This window comes from Protopterus annectens, chromosome 1.part1 (genome assembly GCF_019279795.1).
Source record: "Protopterus annectens isolate FY-2018-M chromosome 1.part1, PAN1.0, whole genome shotgun sequence".
In the NCBI taxonomy this organism is placed as follows: domain Eukaryota; kingdom Metazoa; phylum Chordata; order Ceratodontiformes; family Protopteridae; genus Protopterus; species Protopterus annectens.
Window position 1 is genome coordinate 1,642,575,794 of NC_056726.1, and position 26,217 is coordinate 1,642,602,010.

Genomic DNA, 26,217 nt, shown 5'->3' on the forward strand with positions numbered 1-26,217 from the left:
ATATATATATATATATATATATATATATATATATATATATATATATATATATATATATATATATATATATGTATATATATATATATATATATATATATATATATATATATATATATATATATATATATATATATAGCCACAGAGAGAGAGAGAGAAAGAGAAAGATAGATTTATAGTGCACACCTGCTTTATTGGAGCATTGTATTCTTACAAGGGGAAAGGTTTAAAATAAAGCTCTTTACTATGTGTGTGTGTGTGTGTGTGTGTGTGTGTGTGTGCGCCCGCGCATGTGTCTATGCTCGCATGCGCACGTGTGTGTGTGTGTTTTTGTGTGTGTGTGTGTGTGTGTGTGTGTGTGTGTTTATTTGTTTCCATGTGTGAGTGTGTGTGTGTGTGTGTGTGTGTGTGTGTGTGTGTGTGTGTATGTATGCATTTGCCTCTGTGTGTGTTTCCATGTCTCTGAGTATGTGCGTATGTGTTGCGTGTGTCTGTTTGTGCCTGTGTGTGTTTATACATATATATATATATATATATATATATATATATATATATATATATATATGTGTGTGTGTGTGTGTGTGTGTGTGTGAGTGTGTGTCTACTTCTCCCTGGGTGAAAACATTACAAAATAGTCTGAAATAATTACTCTTACATTCTAAATGTTTGTTTGTTTCTTTTGGCTTTTTCCCAGTTAGGGGTCGCCACAGCGGAACTCCGGTCCGCTAATGATTGGTAGAAGATTTTTACATGCCAAGTTATCAGCTCTGATGCACAACCTTCAACGAAGGTACGCCCCTTCACGCATGTCTCCACACAGAAGATGCTTTAGCTGAGAATCGAACGGACGTCTTGCTGTGAGTCGACAACGCTACCACAGCACCACCACCGCAGTGGATGCAAAATGCAGAGCTGTGGTGAAATTATATGCTAGTCTGAACGCCCTTACATTACATTGTAAATGTATAATCTTGATCAAATTCACTAATACTGAAGCCTCTGCAGCATTTCTCAATATGCAAAATAGTAAGATAAAGATAAGGTTCATAATTGCATTTCATCAGGTAAGACAGTCAGAGTGATTTCAATGCAACATTTAAAAGAAGTCTATTTTCAAATTATTTTGAAGTGCAGCTGAATCATTTAGACATTTATCTTACTATAATCATATTTCATACCGAACCAATGTTACACACTGACTGCTTGTAGCATCTGTCATCTATGTATAAACCATTTTGGTATAGTTAAATGTAATATAACTAAAGTAACAGGCACATTTTCTTTCAGAATTCTGTGCATTGTTTCAGTATGAAACAACCTGGTGAATATATTTTGACACTATGGGACTTTTTATCTGCTCAGCAGACTGGAAACAGATGGAGAACATACCCAACACTAATCTCTGCTAGGTTAATCCCATTCATCCAATAGGATTACAAGTAGTTTGTTTACTATGAGTCAGGCACTCAAGAGGTTAATAGGCAGACCTAGCAACAGCGTGGCTTGTATACATGCACAGGGTCATGCTGTTCAGCTAAGCACAGACAAGCTCTGCTATCATTACTGTGGAATACTAATGCAGTCATGTGCATTGTAGACCTAATGCAACTTATCTGTAGTCAGAACTCATAGAAAGGAATCCACTTATATAAAGTCTGAATTTTGAACTTCTCTGGAGAAAGTAGTTGCCTGTGTAATATTCCTTTTTAAAGGTAGGCTGCAAAATGATATATAATTTTGAATTGCTAAAATAAATCCATTTTTACAATCCTGATGGGTTAATTCTGCATTAAGCTAATTGCTTTGTTTATGTGCATACCTGGCATTTTTTTCATGAAGCAGGTAAACTGACCTAATAATTATATTTCAGTGCCTCCTGGCATCAGTAAAGGAAGAATGAAAATGCTTTTTAGCTGAATTTAACTATCTTCTGCATTGCAATACATTGTTTCTCATTGTTTCTCATTTTTACAAGTGCTGAGGTATTTGCTGCCTTTTCGGTCTTAATTACTACTTGACAACATTTGACATGGCCTTCTGGCTGCAGTATCCACACCTGTTTCTGAGGATGGATGGTTTAAAAAACATGAGATAGTGATAGATTCAGAAAATGAATAACACAATAATTGACATTTTAGTGACAGAGTTCCCCCCTACTCAGTCTGGTTTGTTTTAATACCTATAAAACTCAGGCAGATTAAGATTCCTTGCCTTTTTGACTACTGGGACACTGTTTCACTGAGAAGATATTAAGGAGAAGAATATACAGACAACTGAATAGTATGTATGTTAAGATATTTATTTACCAGTCTCTTACCGTAACAATATAAAATTACTGTTTTCTACATGACTATGTGAGTAGTATAGACAACTTAATATGAAAGAATAAGATATAAAGAACCTTTGTATATAATTTATTTGTTTCTCTGTTGATACTTATGTGTCTATGTCCAGTTTTATGTGGTGGATGGATTACATGCTTATTTGCAATTCAATCACTTTTAGCATCAGTTACTATATTTATTGATATGCATTGCAATTAATGAATCTTTATTTTCATTTATCATTTTTCAGTGTATCAGGCCTTACAACTCAAAATTCCCTGCATAGCTTTCTGTCCCACTGATAAATTTAGAATGCAATCTTTCAGTTTTTATATGACAATCACTCAGAGTTGCAGCATCTGACATGAATTCTTTGTGAGTGAGAGTTACATAACTTTGAACCCAAGAGGTAAGTTCCACCAACAAAATGAGCAGAAGTGTTCTGGCAGCTGTACTGACCACTACAGAGAATGGACCGTACATACCCAGCACACTTTTACCCTTTCAGTTTCTTTGAACCACATGACCATTATGTCATTCTTTTCTGCATTATGTTGTTTCCTCCAACTTGATTACCATTAAGAGTAGCATTCTTTCCTGGTATACATTCATATAAATGGCCCCCACTCTAGTGAGCATGCACTGTTTTTCACCCATCATTTATTAAGGATTGAAAAGGGGTGCCAGCCATATCACTTTGAAACACTTAGTCCTTCACCCTTAAACCCTTTTCCTTAGGTGGGAGGAGGGACTACTTGCTTCACCAGTTCCAGTGAAAGAGACTTACCTTGGATGCATCTCTGGTTTTAGACTCCCTGGTTGGCCCCTGTCTAGCCTTTTTCCTCAACCGGTGATAACTGATCAATGACTGAACCCCTCCTAGGTGCCAGACCCTACCTACAATACTTAGTTCTGCCCAATGACACACAGTCCCTAGATGGAAGGGAGGCTGTGGCAGGGCAGTATTTTCTCAAACTGCAGTATGTATGACAAGGAAATTTAACTGCTAAGATATACCATCAAGGTATCATCTTAGAAAATGTATATATTTGCAGGCAGGACCATACATAACTCCTCTTATCATTGGGATTTGGATTCAAACACAGTAAAAGTAAAAATAATTCAAGCTGGGATAACCTTGTTCCAAAGAATAAAATATATAGAAGATAATACATGGAAAACAGGAGTGAGATTTAAAATGAACAGTTCCTTGTCAGCTGTTGAGCAACACCATATAATGTCACAAAAGAACAATGAGGTGTTCCTGTAGGCAGAAAAGCAGAGTCTATACACTCTCAAATAAAAGCAAATTAATTTAATATGGTAAGCGCTATCATGGTTATTAGAACCGCTTCTCAGCCTGAATGTCACCTCCCCTAATACTTTCTGTACGATTTCCAATACAAAAAAATCTAAAAAGATGTTGTTCATTGCTTGACATCACGTTTGGCCAAAGCATTAGTTTCTCTATTATTCTTAATGTCCCTTAAATGCTCTAGCACTCACTTTCTAAAAGAGCGATTAGTCTTACCAATATAGTATGCCCCACAGAATATGCAGTAAGAAAGAGTCTTCTGAACAGAAATGGATTTTGCTTTTTAGATCTGATCACCCCCCCTGAGTTAAATGATATGATCTCGTTAAAACCATTTTTTGAAACAGAGACCTCTTAAACATTAACTTTTAATATTTTCTATATGTTTATATATATATATATATATATATATATATATATATATATATATATATATATTTGTATTTAATGTGTTTTTATATAATATGAACTTATATGGTATGAGTCAATTAAGTGTTTAGTTCTTAGATACTATTGCTTTAAACATTTTTTTACTTTGATATAGTAATTAATTAATTTATTATCTGCTGATGTTGATTGGGCAGTTTGAATATAACTAATTATGTTCTATTGAATGTGATGTCTGATGAAGCGGTTCTAATAACCATGATAGCACTTACTATATTAAATTAATTTGCTTTTATTTGAGAGTGTATAGGCTCTGCTTTTCTGCCTACAGGAACACCTCGTGTTTTTGTGATAGTATCTGTTTTTACTTCAGTGGAGTTCCGTTTTCACGATCCTTGTATTTTCTTTTTCTTTTTCTTAACACCATATAATGTAGTTATCATGTAATAGTGTAATGACAGTGGGAATCTATAAATCGTCATATAGTTAGTTCATGGAATGCACTTGTATGCATGAGTAAATGATTTAATAATGTGTGTCTAAAGCTAGCTTTAATGTAATAAAATGTTCATTACACTTAAATAGCCATATGTTGTTATTAAGCAAGCCTAAATGAAGGGATGAATACAAAAAGTATTATAATCTTGCATGGATGAGTTGTTATTATTAACTAGTGAGATGCCTTCTAATTAATTAAATATAATCCAAGTCAAGTATAAGGCTACAAAGACAATTAAACAAATTAGTGTAAATAGTTCAAATTATGGATATTTACATCCTTCTATCAAGTTTAAAGCATATCACTACATTTGCGGCATGTTATTCATGAGCTGTACATACTAAGCAGGGCAGATGTCATTGAAAGAGATGAATAACAATGAAGAAGAAGCAGAAATATTTAAAAAAATGTGACAAAGTTAAAAGTTTCAGTAGCTGAAAAAAAGGCCTGAAGGATTTCAATAGTTATTACTTCACCCAAAGTCATGCAAGGAAAAGGGGAATGTAGCTGGGCAGTGCTCATCAGTAGGAGGTGAATGGCAGCTCATGAAAGTAATACAGGTTAAACAGCTCCCCGAAGGGGAAAAAGTCACTGAAACTAGCAATACACAAGTAAATAAAAAAATAAATGAATGAATGAATGAATAAAGAAAGAAAGACAGCTTGTGGTTGCCTTCCCTTATATGTCACAGGTTGGACTGAGGGACAGTTCAACATAGTGTTGAAGTAAGTTGTGTGTCCCTGCAGGGTAAGGGATACTTTGCTAACTCATGCATGACTGGTGCTTTAAAATGATAGAGAACCAACACACTATGGTGGAGATGTGACTATGGACTACTGATGTATTTATTTTAAAGTCAACAAGCATCTGTGAGAGGAGAATGAGTGACAACACATGACGGAACAGGAAGTATGTTAGTAGCGCTGAAGAAACTTGTGAGAAAATATGTCTAATATGGACCACTAAGGGCTTTCTTTTGTCAGTCAGCAATGGTGATTTAAAGGGGCACAACAAAGTATATAGCAAATAAGGTGTAGTATCAGCTCTGAGAACAGTTATGATGACATTTCTGTAGTTATTTTACTTTAATTTTTAGTTAGATAAATACATTAAGCATAAGACTCTTTGAAGAGGTATCTTGAGAACATGTCAAAAAATAAAGACAATAATAGCTCCAATAAACAGTCATATGCTGGTAGGAGATACATAAAAAGACTTTATTAGATGTAGCACCTCGAGTTAGCAAAGTCTTCATAGGTTCCTTTGAAGAACTCAAGGCACTAGTTTTAGTAATGCCTTTTTACATATCTCCTACCAGCATTTAGTTGCTTATTAGAGTTCACTTCAGAAATGTCTGCTTAAGTGATTTGCTTAAAGAAATGCAGTAGGTAAATGGAAAAGCAAACATTGTATTATAGGATTAAGCTTGTTAGCAGCTCACATTCTTAATCTTTTGATTATGGCTGCAATAGATTGCTGTGCAAATATTTTTAAACCAATAAAGAGATGTGAACATGAAGAGGTAGAACTATATTTGCCAGATGAAGTCTGAACATTATCAGAAAAGTTAGATTGCAAAGTAAATATGTGAATTATGTTTTTTTTTTTTTTTTTGGTGGGTCAGAGATGAGAGATTGAGAGTGAGAGAAAGAAAGAAAGATGGCCAGAAAAGTAGAGACAGAGACAATGAAAGCACACAGCATGAAACACAAGTAATGTGAGAATGTTTTGTGTGGAGTTCACTTTTTGGGGTTTATGATCTTTATGAGTCACCAAAAAGGGTACAACAGAGACAGAGAGATAGAGTAAAAATCGATGGGGAGGATGATACTTCATAATGCCAAATAAGCACTCTGCTCAGATTGCAGACTGTGTGTGAATGCTCATACATTTGTTTCTGTGCATGGTCTTGCACACGTTGTGTATGTGCATGCACATATTTGTGTGTCAATGTCTATGCATGTGTATATTCCTAACACAATGGTTCTTGATTTTTTTGAATGAATTTGAGTTATAATGAGAAAATGAGAGTGTGAGAGAGAGATTTACAGCAGGAGTAAAATGCAAACACTTCTGGGTTCTTTACATGTGCCACTCTTGGCCATGATTTCAGAACAGAAGTATCATGGAATGGTCATACAGCAAGGGACTATCATTATACTACACAATAATGACAGATTTTAGGTGGGCACTGCTGCAAGGTTTTGGGGACATTAATGGCATAAGAGAACAAAAGCAAATAACACCCATCAGTGGACTAGCATTTTGTCCTTTTTAGAAGCTTGCAAGACAAGGCAAGATATATGATAACGTGAGACAAATGTATCTTCAAACTAAATAAAAAACTAAGGAGAACAGTACCATTTGGTCTGTAAATGTACTACAATAAATGCTTATAATAGGGTTAAATGGAACATTTAATCATGTCATGTTTTGCAAATTTGATTCTTCCCTAGCCAAGGATAACAGTATTTCAGGTGGCATTATAAGTCCAGAAATGTGCAACATGCCAGTGTTATCCTATTTATTATTTTCTTAGGAAACAAGCAGGATATCAGATTTCATGGGGTGTTTAATTAATTATTTTCCATATTAATTTGCAAAATACAATGGATCAGTGTTATTATATTGGTTAAACTGGATATAATGGATTGTGACATGGCTGAAAAGGGTGATTTTCACCAGTCTACCTGCCCAGTAAATAAATAAATAAATGCATAAATAAATAAAAACTATTATTGAGAGATAGCAGGGGGTATCACACATTTTAGCGATCATATGAAGTGTTGCAGTGACTGTTTATTTTAAGGAATGATTACATCCAGTATGCTCACAAATTTCAGAGGTTAGCAGATTGCTTCCATTTCAATTAGGGTATCAAAGTTCAAACATAAACTGTATTCAGACACTTTATACTGAGTGACAAAATAAGAAAATAATCCCATTCATTCATATAGTCCAGGCAAAGCACAGTACACTACTAGTAGTAATAATAGTCATATTAGTAGTAGTAGCAGTGGTAGTAGAGTAGTAGTAATAGTAGTAGCAGTAGTACTTGTAGTTGTAGTAGTATTAGTAATACTAGTAGTAGTAATACCAGTAATAGAAACAATAGCAGTAATGGTAGTAGTATACGCTGTAGTAGTAATACTTGTAATAGCAGCAGTAGTAGTGGCACTATAAGTAGTAGTAGTGGTGGTAATAATAGTAGTAGTAGTAATAGTAGTAGCAGTAGTACTTGTAGTTGTAGTAGTATTAGTAATACTAGTAGTAGTAATACCAGTAATCGAAACAATAGCAGTAATGGTAGTAGTATAAGCTGTAGTAGTAATACTTGTAATAGCAGCAGTAGTAGTGGCACTATAAGTAGTAGTAGTGGTGGTAATATGTAGTAGCAGGTGGCACTATAAGTAGTAGTAGTGGTGGTAGTAATAGTAGTAGGAGGAATAGTAGTAGCAGTAGTAGTAGGAGTTGTAGTAGCACTAGCAGGACAAATAATAGTTACAGTAGTAGTTATAGTAGCAGTAGCAGGAGAGTAGTAGTAGTAGTTGTAGTAGTGGTAATAGTAGATGTAGTAGCAGTAGTAGTAATAGGAGTAGTAATGATAGTAGTAGTAGCTGCAGTAGGGGCAGTAGTAGCAGTATTTGTAGTAGCAATAATAATAGAAGTAGTGTCAGTAGTAGTAATCGCAGGAGTAGCAGCCATAGCAGTAGCAGTAATAGTAGTAGTAGCAGTAGTAGAAGGAGGTGGAACAGTAGTACTAGTAGTAACAAGAGTAGTAGCAATTGCAGTGGTAGGAGTAGTAGTAGTAGCAATAGTAGCAGCAGCAGTAGTAGGACTAGTAGTAATATTAGCAGTAGTAGTACAAAACATTCTGAAATATTAAACAGTGTTCATCATTCAGCAGCAATCAGTTTTAGGTTACAGTGAGATAAAGAAACAGAAAAACTCCTTTCTCAAGATTCACTGAAGATTGACCCACTTTCGAAACTAATGTCTATAGTGTACATTACAGACTATTTGATTGTGCATTGCTCTGTGCTTGTTCTCTAGAATGTATATACACAGTTCCTATGTAATTAGTCTGAACTACTGTGCTGTTGCTTACATTTCTGTTTTTTGTTTGCAAAATGTTTTGCATTTCACCCAGGCTGAGCCTGAAATTGGTCAGTATTGATCAGTGCACTACCCCAGTAAACAAACAACCAAACAAACAAACAAACAAATGTGCATACATACATACATAAGTAAGTAAATAACTAACTAACTAACTAAATAAATAAATACAGCTAAAATGAGTTGTGTGCAAAGAAAGTGAGCCCACTAATGCAGGGAAATTATTTAAGGGGCACTAAGATGACTTTGTATTGCTGTGCATCCAATATTCCAGCTACTCATCTGGGAGACAGAGGTCTAATTGAAAGAGGGTGGCTACCATGTACAAGTCATGGAAATGAGTAATGTTACAGTGCTATTATCCTATAGTAATGGCTGGACCTTTAGCTACAGATAGCTTGTTAGGCACTAAGAAGTTGAAGGTGACTGACAGGCTACACACTGGGCATGACCATACAAATGTGATTAAGTTTGACTAATTTTATTGTATGCCAGTGGCACAGGAAAATAACATTCATCTGAGCAGTCAATGAACACCATAACACCCTCATCTCTAGTACCACCTTTAGAAGATCAGTGGCATGTCATTTGTTTTTCACTCCTGACAACAAATTCAATACAGCTCAGGCATGGCGGGACCTGCAATACCAAGGTAACAACAGCAGCATCTGTGATTCTGCTTGTTTGTAACAACATGTGATGCCCCTGCACTGGCCCAGTAATCAAGGAACCTCAATCCTCACCACTAATACCAGTGAGGGATGTGCACATTGGGAGGATGACAAGTACACACACAGTAAAGTACAATTTCCCTTATGAGCACACAGAGATCACAGTCAGTATGGAACTGATTTCTCCCTCTTTCTCCAGATCCCCAGTAAGACTCTCCACTGGCTCAGCTATAGGGTTAAGATCTCAGGAGAGTGGTCAAGCAGAAACCCATAGCATCCTCCCTGTCCAACAAGTGCTTTGTGTCCCTGCCAAATAGCTGACACACAGACACTTTGAGATTTGATTTATATACAAACACACAGACACTCCTGGGGAAGGCTGGCATAGGCTTACTAGCTATGTCCTTTCTGCTCAGACTATAAGGTAGTAATCACTGCCACCAACCACCCTTACTTATCAGCTACTATAAGGCCCTTCCCAAAGGGTGATCAATTCTACTGTGCAGTGTTACTATTATCCAAATGGTAAGTGTGACCAACAGCAAGGCTATTTAAGAGTGGCCTGTACAGTGTCACCAAATACATAAGCAAGTACTCTAAGAGCTTAAATATCTCTAAACAAACCATTAATGTTGTTGTTGTTGTTGTGTCTTTCGGCTTTTCCCGGTTAGGGGTCACCACAGCAGAACTCTGGTCCGCTAATGATTGGCAGCAGATTTTTACGTACCGAGTTGCCGGCCTTGATGCACAACCTTCAACGAAGGTATACCCATTCACGCATGTCTCCACACAGAAGACGCTCTAGCTGAGAATCGAACAGGACAACGTCTTATTGTGAGGCAACAATGCTACCGCAGCACCACCACCGCAGTATATTTAAATAATAAATAATAAAAGAACAAGACAATACTTAATAACTCAACACAGTGACAACAGAGTTCAGAATCACAGGAAATATTTTAAAACAACATTGCAGGACAGTCTCAATAAATACAGAAAACATCTAAACTAATCTTTACTGTATTTCTATCTATATCTAAGAGATACTTTGCCTTAAATGACTTACTTACAGAGAAAGACAAGTACTGATGAGAGGATGTTGTCAGATACAAAGACAAATACAAAATGCACAGACTTTTTCTGAGAGATAGTTCTTAAATTAATAATAACACATTACTGCTGGGTTAGCTGGATGACATCACTATTTGTTACCTCTGCCTTCAGTTCCCAGGCTAACAGAAACTTACAGTTTAGCACCTCTGTGTCAAGAACACTTATCTTTTCAAAGTTTGCCTGCAACTGGAAATCATAAAGCAGTTACACACTTTTTCCTTTGAAACCTGTAATTATTTCTGTTTCCAGACAATAGGAAGAATTTTGAGATGCAGACATTTTGTCATCTAGCTGAGATAAACACCATCGTAAACAATTCACTTATTTTCTTAGAGTTTGCAAGTTAACATTGTTCTTTTCTAGTAGAGTACATTGTAGTTGCATTCTTGAAGCTCAGCACATAACATACAGGCTGACATAACATATAGTTTTCTTACATTTGTATTTCAAGCATACAAACCATATTACTATTCACAAATAACATAGAATTATTTACAAAATTCTAGCTAGCTGGGCTGGCAGCCTTGACAATTCTCCCCTCACCATGAGAACACAAGCTAGTTTTTCAAGTGACCCTTGAGATACATTACTTGAGAGGGTTGAGCCTATCTGGGAATACCTTACCCCATTCCCTGTATTAAGAGCCCGTCTGCAGTGGCATTGCTAACCCTACTGCAGTGCTGCAATGTCATATCATATGCTTGCAATCTTAGGTTCCACCTTAGTAATTTGGCATTTTGCTGGCTGGCTCAATGTAGCCATGTGGTCTGTAACTACAGTGAATTTCCTTCCATACAGATAAGGCTGAAGCTTCTGCAGTGCCCACACTATGGCTAAATATTCCATTTCTACAGCTGCATAGCATTCCTCCCTGGGTTGGAACCTATGACTGAGATAGACCACTGGGTGCGCATCTTCCTCTGAAGAAATCTGGCTAAGTACAGCCCCACCTCATGGTTTGAAACATCCACCTGCACAACAAACTCTTTGCTATAATCCAGACTGGCTAATACAGGTGGGCCTCCCAAAGCTCATTTAAACTTCTGGAATTCCTGCTCACATGCTGGGGTCCACACTACCTTTTCTGGCCTGTTTTTCCTTATCAGGTCTGTGAGGGGAGCAGCTAATGTACTATAACTGGGGACAGACTTTCTGTAGTACCCTGCTGTCCCTAAAAATGCCTCACCTGTTTTTTGGTGACATGTGCAGGCCATGCCTGAATGGCTTCCACTTTGGCAGGTTCTGGCCTAATCTTACAACTCTCCACTCTATGTCCATGACTACCTGACATTTGCTGGGCTTAATCATCAACCCTGCCCTCTGTAGTCTGCCGAGCACCTCCCTGACCTGCTGAAGGTGCTCTTGTCAGGAATGTCTGTAGATGGCAATATTATCTAGGTAAGCAAGGGCAAAATCTTTTGCTCCTGATAGGATATGATCTACCAGCCTCTGTAAAGTGGCTGGGGCATTTTTCATCCCAAAGGGCAACTTTTGTGAACTCATACAAGCCAAAAGGAGTCACAAAGGCTGACCTCTCTCTAGCACTAGGAGTCAAGGGCACCTGCCAGTAACCCTTGGTAAAATCAATGGTGGTAAGATACTCAGACCCCACCCAGCTGCTCTGGCACTTCATCTGTGCTGGGCATGGGGTAACCATCTGACTCTGTGGGACTATGTCATTTGTTGTAGTCCACACACAACCTGGTGCTGCCATCCTTCTTTGGTACCAGCACTATGGGGGAGGCCCAGGGACTGCTGGACTCCTGAATTACCATTAGTTCCAACATTTCCTGTATCTCCTCCCTCAGACTCTGTTTGACTCTGTCAGGCACCCTATAACAAGCTTGCCTAATAGTCCTTTGGGGTCCTGTATCTGCATGGTGCTGCACCAGCTGTGGGCACCCTGGATTCCAGTGAACGTGTCCTCAAATGCCTGTAACACTGCACAGATTTCTCGAACCTGGGTAAGAGATAGCTGCTGGGACATTGCTAGCCCTTCCACTGAGGTGTCAGTCCGAGCCTCACTGAGGAGATCAGTCATCAGATCTCCCTCAGACTCTTCCTGCAATCCACTGAAAATACTCAGCAAAAGGGCCTCTCTATCATGGTAAGGTTTCATTAAGTTAATATGGTACAGTTTGTATCCCTGTCTCCTGCCTAGCAGTTCCACCATGTAGTTAACATCATTGACCTTCCTTATCACCTTGTAGGGTCCCTTGCAAGCTATCTGCAGCTTTGTGTGTCAGACAGGAATGAGAACCGATACCTGCTGCCCTACAGCATACTATCTAGCTCAAGTATTTTGGTCACGGCAGGCCTTTTTCTGCTATTGGGCTTCTGCCAGGTTCTCCTGGGTCAACCCCATGAGTTCCCTGAGCCTTTTCCTGAGGTTTAGGACACATGCTACAACTGACTCGTTGTGGGATTCACACTCACCCTCCCACTCATCTTGAATTGAATCTAGAGGCTCCCCTCACCTTATGCCCATACAGCAACTAAAAGGGTGAAAAACCTGTGGATTCCTGGGGAACCTCACTGTAACAAACAACAGATGGGGCAGATATGTGTCCCAGTCCATCTTAAACTGCTCTGCAAATGGCAATAGCATAATTTTCAGTGTAGAGTTTAACTTCTCAGCTAGACCATTAGTCTGGGGATGGTAGGGGTAGTCTTTAGGTGCTTTCATCTGTCATGAAATTGGCACCACTGTCAGTCAGTATTTATTTGGGAAACTTACCATGCTGAAAATCTCTAACAGCATTTGCCACCTTTTCTGCCTCAATGGAGGACAGAGCCACTATCTCAGGGTATTTAGTAGCATATTCTCTACCACTAGGATATACTTTTCCCTGTGGACCTTGGGGTACTCACAGGCCCTACAGTATCCATAACTACCCTCTGAAATGGTTTCGTAATTACAGGCAAAGGCATCAAAGGAGCTTTCAACTTGTCTCCTGCCTTGCCTACCTTTTGGCACTGCTCACAGGTCCTGCAGTGCCTTATTACATCTCTGGAAATCCTAGGTCAATAAAAGTTCTGCATAATGTGTTGCTTTGTATGTTTTATGCCCATATGACCTGCAAAGGGAATATCATGGGCCATGGCTACAATTATCAGATGGTAGGACCTATGCACTACCAACTGCTGTATTCTCTCACACTCTAGCCTTCCCTCAGGGGTCCACTCTCTATACAGTAACCCTTTGTCCCAGTACACAGATCCCCCATTCCCCTGAAAACCAGGTGGCTCACTAGTTACTTCTCTCAGGCCTCGTGATGTAGGGTTTGAGAGCTCAGCCTGTCTGAATTCTCTCTTTGTAACCCTTCCCAGCTCCCCTTTCACAGGACGTTTAGTATCCTCTGACAGTGATGCCTCACTGTCAGCCTGGGTACTACTACTCACCTCTGCCCTTGCAGTCACTCTGTCCAAGTGAACATCACTGCTACAGGGTAACTTCCTCTCTGAAGTAACCACCTCACCAGTCCTGGCTGCAAGTGTGGGGTCTGTCCGAGTCTCCCCCAGGCTACCAGACCCACATGTTTGTCTTTGAGTCTGACTGCATGTAACTGCATGAACACATGGTACTGCATTATCAAAATCATTCCCTATTAGAACATCTGCAGGAATATCCTCAAATACACCTACTTGCTTGCTTCCTTTTCCACCATCCCAGTCAAGATGAACCCTAGTCAACAGTATTTGGAATGGGGTCCCTCCTAAAGCTCTGACTGGATTAGACTGTCCAAGAAAGAAGTGCTCCTTTGTAACCATTGCAGGCTTTACAATGGTTAGGTTAGAGGCTGTGCCTCCCTTAACAATGGTCTCTTTCCCATTCACTAAAATAGGATATAACCTCTTGTGGTAGTTTGATACCCTTGTTGTCTCGAGACAAGCTACTGTTGGCATTTTGTCATTCCCACTTACTGGGTCTACCACCTTTTGTTCCCTACCTTGCCTCCATGGACATCTATATGCTATATGACCCCACTGGTTGCATTTAAAACATTTAACCCTAGGACCTGGATGTGTACCTGGACTAGTGGCTTCCCCAGCTACTGACAGACACTGTTGGGGCAGTCTGGGCTGCCCACCATCCTTAGACCCATGAGCAGCATTGGGTATCCCTTTCCTGTGCAGTGATGCCCTGCTTACTAGGTATAGGTCTTTCTTCTTTCTCAACTCATCTACAATAGTGCATTGTGTATCAGCTAACCAGATTCTCATGTCTTCAGCAAAGTACTAAGGGCTTGCTCCCTCACAAAAAGGTCTGCCAGCCCTTGAAAAAGTGGTGACCTGACATACACTCACCCACTTATGAAAACAAGTGCTTAGTTCAGCAACATATTCACGCACACTTTCATCTGCCTTGTGTTTATGCTCACAAAACTTTTTCCTTTAAGCTACAGGTGTTAATTTAAAAACTTCTAACCAAGAATTCTTTACAACATTATAATTTAAGCAGTCATTATCAGACAGTTTGGAAGAACAGTTACAACTTTACCATGGAGGAAGGGGATCAGGTACCATGCCCAGAGCCCTTGGTCAACATCATACTGTTTACATACCCTCTCAAACATTTGAATGAAACTATTAAATGTATCCCCCTCTGTAAATTGTGGAAGAAATTTACAGATGTTTGTTGCTTCTGGGGTTCGGTTACTCCCTTCCCCATTACCTCCATGGCTCTGGTGAAGAGTCAGCATCTCCTTTTCATGTTGACTCTGCCTCTTCTTCTCCTCACCATCCAGGCATCACAGTTTCTCATTTTCCTCCATCGCTAGATGCCTCAGTCTCTCTGCTGCTTCTATTTCCAAATGCTTGGCCTCTAACTCAAGTCTCTCTAACTACAGCCAGATTTTTAAGTCCTCTGTGGAAAGGCTGAGCTGTCCATTTTCTGACAGTTGTACATCTCCATGTCAAGTCTGATTGCCCTCCTGGTTGCTATTCTCTGATGCAGTTATGACTAAAGCTGCAATCATGTCTGTCTTAGTCAGGTTGGCATGCACCAGTTCTTTAGCCTGGCACATCTCAGCCAACTGGCTCCTTGTCAGCTTGCCATACTCCTCTGCTGACATGCTTGCTTCCTCTTCCTGACTAACTAAGCTAACAAAAGAAATAAAACAATTGTGATGTGAACTCTGAATGTTCACTGCATGGCTGATTACTGTACACAAGCTACAGGAATTCAATATCCACACTACTACAAGCCAATTAATATGTGATGTCTCTAACTCACCAGTATCAACCAATTAATATTTGATGTGGATATTCTTCCACTGTCAAACAATTAATATGTGATGCCCCTGCACTGGCCCAGTAATCAACGAGCCTCACTCATCCCCACTAATAACAGTGAGGGACGTGCACATTGGGAGGATGACTTGTACACACACAGTAAAGTACAATTTCCCTCACGAGCATGCAGAGATCACACTCAGTCTGGGGCTGGTTTCTCCCGCTTTCTCAAGATCCCCAATAAGACTCCCCATTGGCATAGCTATAGGGTTAAGATCTCAGCTGAGTGGTCAAGCCAAAACTTCTAGGATCCTCTCTGTCTAACCAGTGCGTTGTGCCCCTGCATAGGTAGCTGACACACACACACACTTTGAGATTTGATTCATATACAAATACCCAGACACTCTTGGGGAAGGCTGGCACAGGCTTACTATGACCTCTACTGCCCAACCTAAAAGGTAGTAATCACTGCTACCAAGCACCCTTACTTATCAGCTACTATAAGGCCCTTCCCAAAGGGTGACCAATTCTACTGTGTAATGTTACTATTATCCAAATGGTAAGTGTGACCAACAGCAAGGCTATTTAAGAGTGGCCTATACAGTGTCACCAAACACATATGCAAGTACACTAAGAGCTTAAATATCTGTAAACAAACCAGCCACAATTAAAATGTTTAAATATATTTAATAATAAATAATAAAAGAACAAGACAATACTCAATAACTCAACACAGTGACAACAGACTTCAGAACCATAGGAAATATTTTAAAACAACATTGCAGGGCAGTCTCAAATAAACACAGAAAACATCTAAACACATTTTTACTGTATTCCTATCTATATCTAAAAGATACTATGCCCTAAATGACTTACTTACAGAGCATGACAAGTGCTGATGAGAGGATATTGTCAGATCCAAAGACAAATACAAAATGCACAGACTTTCTCTTAGAGATAGTTCTTAAATTAATAATACACATTACTCCTGGGTTAGCTGGATGACATCACTATTCCACACCTCGGCCTTCAGTTCCCAGGCTAACAGAAACTTAAAATTTAGCATCTCTGTCAAAAATACTTATCTTTTAGTAGTTTGCCTGGAACTGGAAGCCATAAAACAGTTACACACTTTTACCTTTGAAACCTGGAATTGTTTCTATTTCCAGACAATAGAAAGAATTTCTAGCTGCAGACATTCTGTCTCCTTGCTGAGATAAACACCATCATAAATAATTCACTTATTTTCTTAGAGCTTGCAAGTTAACTCTGCTCTTTCCAGTAGGGTACACTGTAGTTACATTCTTGAAGCTCAGCACATAACATACAGTTTAACATAAGATATAGTTTTCTTATATTTGTAAGACAAGCATACAAACTATATTAATATTCAGAAATAAAATTACAAAATTCCAGCTAGCTGGGCTGGCAGCCTTCACACAGCACATTTAATTACTGAAAAAAATAATAATGGAAAAAAAAAGATTTGTAAAACATATCAAGAGTTTATTCTGCACTATGTATAATAGTGTATTCTGAGTGGAGTACACTGACAACAGCTGTGGCACTCAAGGTACAGTAAATAAACAAACAGATAACAGAAGCATTACATTGAGCTGTGCACACACACACACACACACACACACACTGAAAAAAGTCTGTGATTTTAGAACAAGTGCTGTTGAATGAGAGAGGGGGACCATTGACTCTATATCTTGAAAAGCAAAAACTATACTGGCAACTCAAGCTTAATGTGAGTAGCTGACCAGGATTGAATGAATAAGTCACTATAAGCTGTTTGTTGAAACTAAAAACATTGGCGAGATAAACACTATAGACATCAGCAAAATAGACATGTTTTAATGATTGGGGCACATAAAATACTTGGAGCACTGAATTATATTTCTTTTAACATGTCATATCATTGTATTTTGATTATTGTATTCTGTTGTATTAAATGTACCACAATGTGAAGGGGGTTCAACAGTCACATGGTTTATTGCAAATTAACTTGTAACTAATTGGCATATAAATATGATGTGTGTAGAATAGTGTGTGTGTTTAAGAATTATTTCCCAGGACAGCATGTTCATAGGTTCATAGGTGTGTACTAGGCTAATGGCCCTGGAGCCTTTATAAGCCTAGCCCATAGGATTACCCTGGCATCGTGCCACCCAACCTTAGTTCCTAGTTCCTCTGTTGAGTAGAGCCACTGGAGTGATCCCCAGGGTGAATTTTCTATTTGCCATCCACTCATCAATATTCCTCTTGAAGAGGGTCAGTGAGCTGCTATGCTTGACAAGTATGGGAAGTCTATTCCAGATCATGGGCAGTCCCTGAGTTATGAACCTGTCTCTCCAGCATGTTCTGTTGATTGTGGTAATGAGGTTGAGGTCTCTGAAGCATGTGGAGCGGAGGGATTGGGGTTTCTTTAGATGTAGCATTTCTAACAGAGCTGGGTCAGACATGGGTTTGTAAGTCAAGCAGAGATCGCCTCTAAGTAGGCGATATGAGACAGAGAATAGTTGGAGTTTTTTGAGTCTGTCAGTATATGACAAGTGTTTAAGGCCTAGGATCCTCTTTGTGAGGTACTTTTTTGGCCTCTCCAGTTGTTGCAGGTGTCTAGTGAGGTATATGCCAAATGGGGCATTGTACTCAATGATTGGCCTAATGAGGAAAGAGCAGAGGGAGACAATGACTTCTTTCTTCCTGGATGCAAAACCCTTAGTTATGAGATGTGCCACACAGAATGACTTTCTGATCACAGTGGCAATATGGTGGTCAAAAGAGAGGTTGCTGTCAACCTGTGCTCCTAGATCTATTAAAATGTCTTCTGTGTTCAGTGGACTACCATTGATGTAGTAATTCAAGAGAACCTGTTTTTTCCCAAAGGGAATGACAACACATTTTTTGGCACTGAGCTTAAGGCCATGGTTCTGGCACCAGTCATTGGTCTCATTGAGGCCTTTCTGTAGGATGTCAACATCACTTGGGGAGTTAATAATAGCTCCCAACTTGCAATCATCTGCGAACTTTGTCAGCCAGAGTTCCTTCATGTTGGCCTGGACTTCAGCGAAGTAGATACCAAACAGGAGAGGACCCTGGACTGAACCCTGTGGGACTCCACTCATGACTGGTCGACAGTCTGACTTGGAGTCAGCTACTTTCACACTGTGGGTTCTATCTGTGAGCCAGTTTGCAACCCACATAGTGATATATGGTTTGATGCCTAGCTTAGTGAGTTTTTCTATGATTCCTGAGTGGGGAATGGTATCAAAGGCCTTGGCCAGATCAAGGTAGGCGGTATGAACCACCTTCCCTTCATCCACAGCTCTGGTGACTGACTCAAAGAAGTCGACCAAGTTGAGCAGGCATGATCTACCCTTCACAAAACCAAACTGTGTAGGATCCAGAGTTTGGAGATTCCCTATATCCTTGTTTATTAGGTCCACGATAATGCGTTCCATAGCTTTGCATATTAAACTTGTCTGGCTAATGGTGCGATTGTTCCCGGGGTCTGTAGTTGCTCCTCCATTGTGAAGAGAGATGACTGTAGCAGTGTGCCATTCAATAGGGACAAAGCCTGAGGTGAGGCTGTGACTGAACAGAGCATACAGATGAGGTCCCAGTTCACTCTGTAGATCATGTAGAACACAGACAGGGATATTTTCAGGTCCCATAGAAGCTGTATTCTTGGCCTTGGACAGGGCTGTTTTAACCTGTGCAGCAGTAATACTGGGTACCTGGCACTCTACTGGTATTGTGATTAGTCCTTGGGGGGGGGGTAAAGTTGGCACTGAATCTGTCAGCCAGTACATTGGCAATATCTGTTGGCTTGGTATAGGAGGTACCATTATGCACTAGCTCAGAGCAAATCTGGGTTTTGTTGTGGAGATTATTTACATAACTATAGAAGGCCTTATGGTTGATATGTGCATATAAATAGCAAGCACATGCTAGCTTCAGTGCCATTTTGAGAGTGCAGTCATCGTGTGAACATGTATGAGTGTGATAGTCAGTTTGTTTATACATTTATCTAATGTAAAGTTACTAAGCCTCAACCCTGATGTGTTTGTACATAATAAAGCTGCAACAGAACCCACACATGTGCATCTGTTTTATTCTGACCAGATGAGTGACAATGTCACTTTTAAAAGGTTTTTATCTGAAGAAGATTTTACAAAAGAATGAAAGTGCTTATCTATTCATTGTTTGGAATACAATAGTTGAACACAAGCTTTGTTTTGATTTTGTGGCCACAAAACTTTTTTGGTATTGGTTTAAGTTACTGGTTTTATGTTTACTGAGTGAGTTTGTTTACTTCTGTTATGGCCACAGAACACTAGCTAGGCCGGCTTCCCAAAGTCTATATCCAGAGGTGGACCTGTATGAATTGCAGCAGTCTGTAGCAAACCTAACACTACTCATTCAACAACTGACTCAAAGCATGGATGACATCACAAGTTGACCCAGCACCAAGTCAAGTCAGTGAAACTAGAAGTATGGACAGACAACAAAATCAACCAAACAGAATGGAACTTGCACCTGGGACATTGCACCAAACCAGTGGTATGACTTAATGCCTTAATGGTATTAATAGCAGCATTAATACATTGGCTCCTGTGTTACAGGGCACTAATGTGAGTTATTCTAACAGCCCCCCGCCCCCAGTACTTAAGGATTGGTTGATTTCTAACATCACTCTAGCTGAAGGGCAATTAACTGGAAGCTCCGTGATACTGGATAAACTTGCTTAGTGTGATTAAAAACTTTTAAAGACAAAAAACATCAATTAGACAATGCTTATTTCACTGAGTGCATCAAAGCAAACATCATGCCAAAGGGATTGTGCATGTGGCGGTTCCCTACAGGGATCATACCAGACTCTGCAGAAAGCATTACTCACACTCTTTGACAAGCATGGGTGTGAATACATGGATTTATTAGTTAAACACAACATCAAAATGATAGAAGAATGTATTAATGACATCATCAAGTTGGGTAACCTAATAATCCACGATTTACAGTATGAGGCTCACAGAATTGAGTACATCCGCATTTTCAACAGCAGTGATGAACAAGTCCATGTCATTCAGAACTGGAAGATTAAAAAAATAGAGTGGAATAGAAAAGACTGTGCAAATAAAAAAGCATACCCTACTCCTCCTGGTTTCCAGACATGGGGTGCTAGGTTTAATGATGCCAATAATCAAGAATTTGACCTAGCTGAGAATGCCTGCATTAATGAGTGAATTGATTTTTTTAGATCCGGGAGCATTTCCACCACTGACGTTATCTGAACGGATCAGGGATTTATGTCAGAACCAAACCAACCAATGGCATTTTCAGAATTCCATCCAGCCCCCACAATGAGGTGGGTGAAGAGCACAGAGAAGGAGCTTCAGAAGCAAGAACCACACACAAGGAAACTCGAACTTGTGGTGAATCAAATTAATGACAATACCGACTTTAAACTGACATCATGCACCACTGTGGACAACAGCAATGGGGATTTCCATGTTTACAATTTTTCTTTTTGCAACATTGATGTACACTATGCAGATTTATTCTCGAGAGGGTTAACATTTGTTCCTAGTCCTAGTATGTAACAGTACATAAGAAAACTCAATTTTAATGTTTTATTTGAAAATGTAACTAATGTAATAAATAATTTGAGGGTATCTAGCACATATAACCTCTCCTTACCCTTTGTCATTCAAACGTATGAAAAAATTTGTGATTGGATAGTCATGATATTCTATATAAAATGTCTAAGGTAGATTATAATTTATCTAACATTGAGGCTAAAAGGTTAGATGTTTAAAAAAAACAATTCAGACATTAGGATCATGACACCAGATAAGGGGGGCAGGCTTGTTGTTATGAACAATAGTGACTATTCTAGCAAGATGAAAGAGTTGTTAACAATGTACACCTATGAAAATGTTTCTGTAAATCAGCTTACTGTAGCCTATAGGAGGATTAAGAACAACCTGGAAGACTTGTTTATTTGTTCATTAAACAATACATAACTACTGCTAAGTACAATTTTTTAAATGTAATAAGCTCCATGACACCCTCAATTTTTGGAGACCCCAAAATCCATAAAAATATCCAGCAGCCCCCAATGCACCCAATTGTAGATGCATAGGGTTCAATTACTCACACATTTGCAAAATTTATAGATGAAAAAGTAAAAAAAAAATCTTAGTATCTAAAGAAGACCATATCTGTCATGATTCCTGGGAATTCCTACATAAAATTAACAAAATACCATATAAAGACTCATATATTTTCATCACAATCAATGTAAAAGATTTATACACTGTAATACTTCACCAACTAGGGTTAGAATGGTTTTCTGAATTTTTGTTTGAGAATGGAATAACCCAGGATTACATCTATCTCTATAAAAACATAATGGAAACAGTTAAAAAAAAAATCAAGTTTGAGACGGAACTGTATTTACAGTGTAGAGGGGTAGCTATGGGGTCAGCGTGTGGGGGGAGCATTTGCCAACATTATTATGATCCAGTGGGAGAAGAACTATTTGTTCAGTTCCAACTTTTATGGATCATGTAAACGCTGCACACTTTATTTGGATGAAATTTTCATTCTATGGGATTGGGAGCGAAATTATATTGGATGGCACAGTGGTGCAGAGGTAGCATTGTTGCCTCCCAGCAAGAGGTTCTCCAGTTTTATTCTCAGCTGGGGTAGCTTCTGTGTGGAGTCTGAATGCCCTTCCCGCATTCATGTAGGTTTTCTCTGGGCACTCCAGTTAATTCCCCAGTCACAAAGTCATATGTCTAGAACATTTCTCCCAGGGCCTCCACTGAAAATTGGCTTAATTTCAAGTTGGACTTTCCCATTAAACAAATGTTAAATAAATAAATACAATTTTGAGACCACCTTAAGGCCCTATCTCCATATTCTGTCTCCTACAGGATTTTGAGGGGAGATCTATGGCTGGCATACAGGGAATTGTCAAACCCCATTCTGATGGACCTCATGCATATCCACAAAACAAACAGTACCAGAATTACCCATTCTAAAGACTTAAACCTTGCCTGTGATATAAATAGGACCTGCTGGAGAGATAGGTATGTATCCCAGAGACTACCCCATTTATGTAACAGGCTCCCCATCCATGTCAAGCAGAGTTCTTCCCTAAACCAATTCAACTGCAACTTGAACAACTGGATGGGAATCCAGAAATTCATCACTGGTTTGGCACCTATGTCTCTGATGCAAACAAGTAACCTGTAAATGGTTCATCTCCTAGGCCCATGCTTACACCTATCAAGGGTATGATAACTTGTCAGAAATTTGGGATGCATGGCTAGGCTTAAAAAGGCCCTAGTGGTCATTAGCCTAGTAAACACCTATGAACAATATCCCCACGTTTCTGGATTACATCAACCATAGCACAAACTTCTTAAAATCCACCCATGAACACCAAGAGGTACACATAGCATACCTGGACATATGGTTAATGAAAGCTTTAACAAATATGAGATTTCTTTCTAAGATATATAGAAAATCAACTAATGAAAGATTTGACAAATATGAGATTTCTTTCTAAGATATATAGAAAACCAACAAATTCAGTTTCCTACATTTCTTAAGTTCACAGCCACTTACTCAGAAAAAGGTGGTCATCAAAGGGCAGTTTGTTCTAGCTGCCTGGATGACCACCTTAGACAAAGCATTTTGGGATGAATGCATGGCATGATTCAACAATGTGGATATCCCACCAGGTTTATTGATAATTTAATGATGAATGTCATCAATAAATGGGAACAAAAACACTTTGTCCCAATTTTAAGTAACATTACGGAAGAAGTGGCTCCATTCACAGCCCCAAATACAAGTAGCAAGAACTTTAAGAATACATTTATTAGTACATATACAGTACCTGTGATAGCAGGTTTATTCAATCCATTCTGGAGAAAAATTGGTGTCTCATAAGGAATGATAGACAACTGAGAGATAATGTGAGTAAAATCCAAACATAGTATACAGGAATGGTATTAATTTAAAAGACATTTTTGAAAAGAAAAAAATACTTAAGAAAGAAAACTCAGGAATAAAAATATGTGGGCAATGTGGGTATTGCAAGTATACTCTTGTATGTGAAAGACTTACACTAAATAACATTCAGATTCATATTTTTAAGAATTTTACTTGCAACACAAGTGGGGTTGTATATTGTGTACTTTGTAATTAATTCCATGGGTTCTACATTGGAAAAATGGAAAGGAAATTTAAAGATAGAATATAAAAGCAACGGTAAGATATAGGGAAGAAAAGGGACAGTAATGCCCTTTTTAAGCACATACATTAGAACCTGGGGCATGATTTCAAGTTTTTGATTTTAGAACAAGTGCTGTTGAATGAGAGAGGGGGACCATTGACTCTATACCTTGAAAAGCACAAACTATACTGGCAGCTCATGCTAAATGCGAGTAGATGGCCAGGATTGAATGAACAAGTCACTATAAGCTGTTTGTAGAAACTAAAAGCATTGGAGAGATGAACACTATAGTCAAGAGCAAAATTGACATTTTTTTTAATGATTGGGGCACATAAAATACTTGGAACACTGAATTATATTTCTTTTAACATGTTTTATCATTTTTTTATTGTACTCTGTTGCTTTAAATGTACAGCAATGTGATGGGGAATCAGTGGTCACATGGTTTATTGCCATACCTCTCAACCCCTTAGTGCAATAAATCTAGACAAAGTCTAACAAATAGGGGGCAAAGGACCAAAAATAGGGACAGATTGTAAATATTGCTCTTATAAACTTAGAAAGTTGGTAGAATAACAGGGTTTGTGTTAACATACATTTTTCTGAAGGATTTGAAGTCTGAAACTCAAGGTATGCCATTATTTAGTGACTTCAGTCCTCAGATCATCCCAATGATTTTCCAGAAAACTACAAATTTTATAAGATACAAACCAAAAATATGAGGCAAAAATCTGGACATTGTGTGAAAATCTGGACAGTTGAGAGGTATGTTTATTGCTAATTAACTTGTAACTAATTGGTGTATAAATATGATGTGATTTTTAAACGTTTTTATCTGAAGAAGTTTTTGCAAAAGAATGGAAGTTCTTATCTAGTCATTCCTTGGAATAAAATAGTTGAACACAAGCTTTGCTTTGAGTTTGTGGCCACAGCACATTTTTAGAAAAAAGAAGGTATATAAAACTAGAAGTGGAGAAGAACATGGATAGAAGCACCTAAACAGAATAAGATAGATATATAAGTACATTTATTAAATGGCATGAAGAAGAAGAAAAAAAAGATATGTAGGCAGCAATATTAGTAACCATTATTGCAGATGAAGAAACATGCTCATCCCTTAAGAGCTTTGATATTCACTGTACATGATACTATTGATAAGATAAATCAACCTGCACTACTATGATTTAAAATTATTTGTAACAGAAAGTGCAAACATTAACAGTAGAGAGGTAATGTAAATATGAAGACATGCAAACGGACTGAGATACATAAGAGCTGTTGCAGCCCAGTGAGAAGGAAGTAGGGAATTATTATGCAATGACTTCCTGGGTATAGTTTTGTTGTACTTGGAACAGAGTTTGATGAGATGATAGCTTAATTTCCAAAAATCAGACCTCTGAATGGCAATACATCAGGCAATTCATCAGGTCAATGTAGATGAAAAACAGCAACACTGAAGATTAGTTAACTGAAAAACAAAGTCAATGAAAACACACAAGTCACTTTCTGAAACAAAGTTTTAAGCACTTCAATATGTTTTCCTCTTCCAAGTGAGAAACAGCTCTCCTATATCCCCTAATCCCAACACTAAACAAAGATCTAATCCTAATCATAATCTTAAAACTAAACTAATCCTAATCCTAGCTCTAAACCTTAAACATATATCCAACCTAATGTCAACTGTTAACATCAGTCACTGAGTTCTGCGAAGGCTAAAGAAAACCCTTTCAGCAACTAGTATTTTATTAACTGTAAATATAACCAGTCTTGATAAAATATTTTTGATAGTGTCATCCCTCATCATCTGTAGTTAAATTATCTAAAATCTACCTTCCTACCCACACAACACTAGTGTCACATTTGTTTGCACCCTTCACAAATCTTCAGTAGGCCAATGTTATAATCATTCCTGCACACAACAATTGCCTGCTAACACAAAAGGAAAATATGCTGGTAGTACTTTAGAAGATATTTTGAAAGCAGTAGCTGCCTTAAGGTTACAGAGCAAAACTAATGTATAAATAGCTTTATTAAATATTGTTAGCAGCCAAAAGTATGAATGAATAAGGTGATGGTGGAAGGAAAAAAAACTAATGTATAACCTGCTATACATCATGCAAAGAAACAGCAAAATAGCTCTGGTTCTGGGAAAACCATGCCAGGGGCAAAGCAACAAAATAAAATGAAGTGGGTTTAGTTGTATATATCCACCCTTAGTTATGAGGGGTCTATATTATAACATCGAATTCTACAAAGATCGAATGTTATAATATCGAACCCTAAACACCGAAATCCGAAAACAT

The 26,217-nt window shown here is 38.4% G+C and overlaps 1 protein-coding gene across 1 annotated transcript in view; it reads left to right on the forward strand.

Annotated features, from left to right (window-relative positions):
- The first annotated feature begins 1,580 nt into the window (after positions 1-1,580).
- The window catches only part of LOC122811733 (CAP-Gly domain-containing linker protein 4-like), a 1,328,591-nt gene continuing 1,303,954 nt past the window's right edge, over positions 1,581-26,217 (forward strand). Inside the window, exon 1 of the mRNA XM_044083780.1 lies at positions 1,581-1,709. The gene's annotated coding sequence lies outside the window, so the exon portion shown is untranslated. The remainder of the gene's footprint in view (positions 1,710-26,217) is intronic.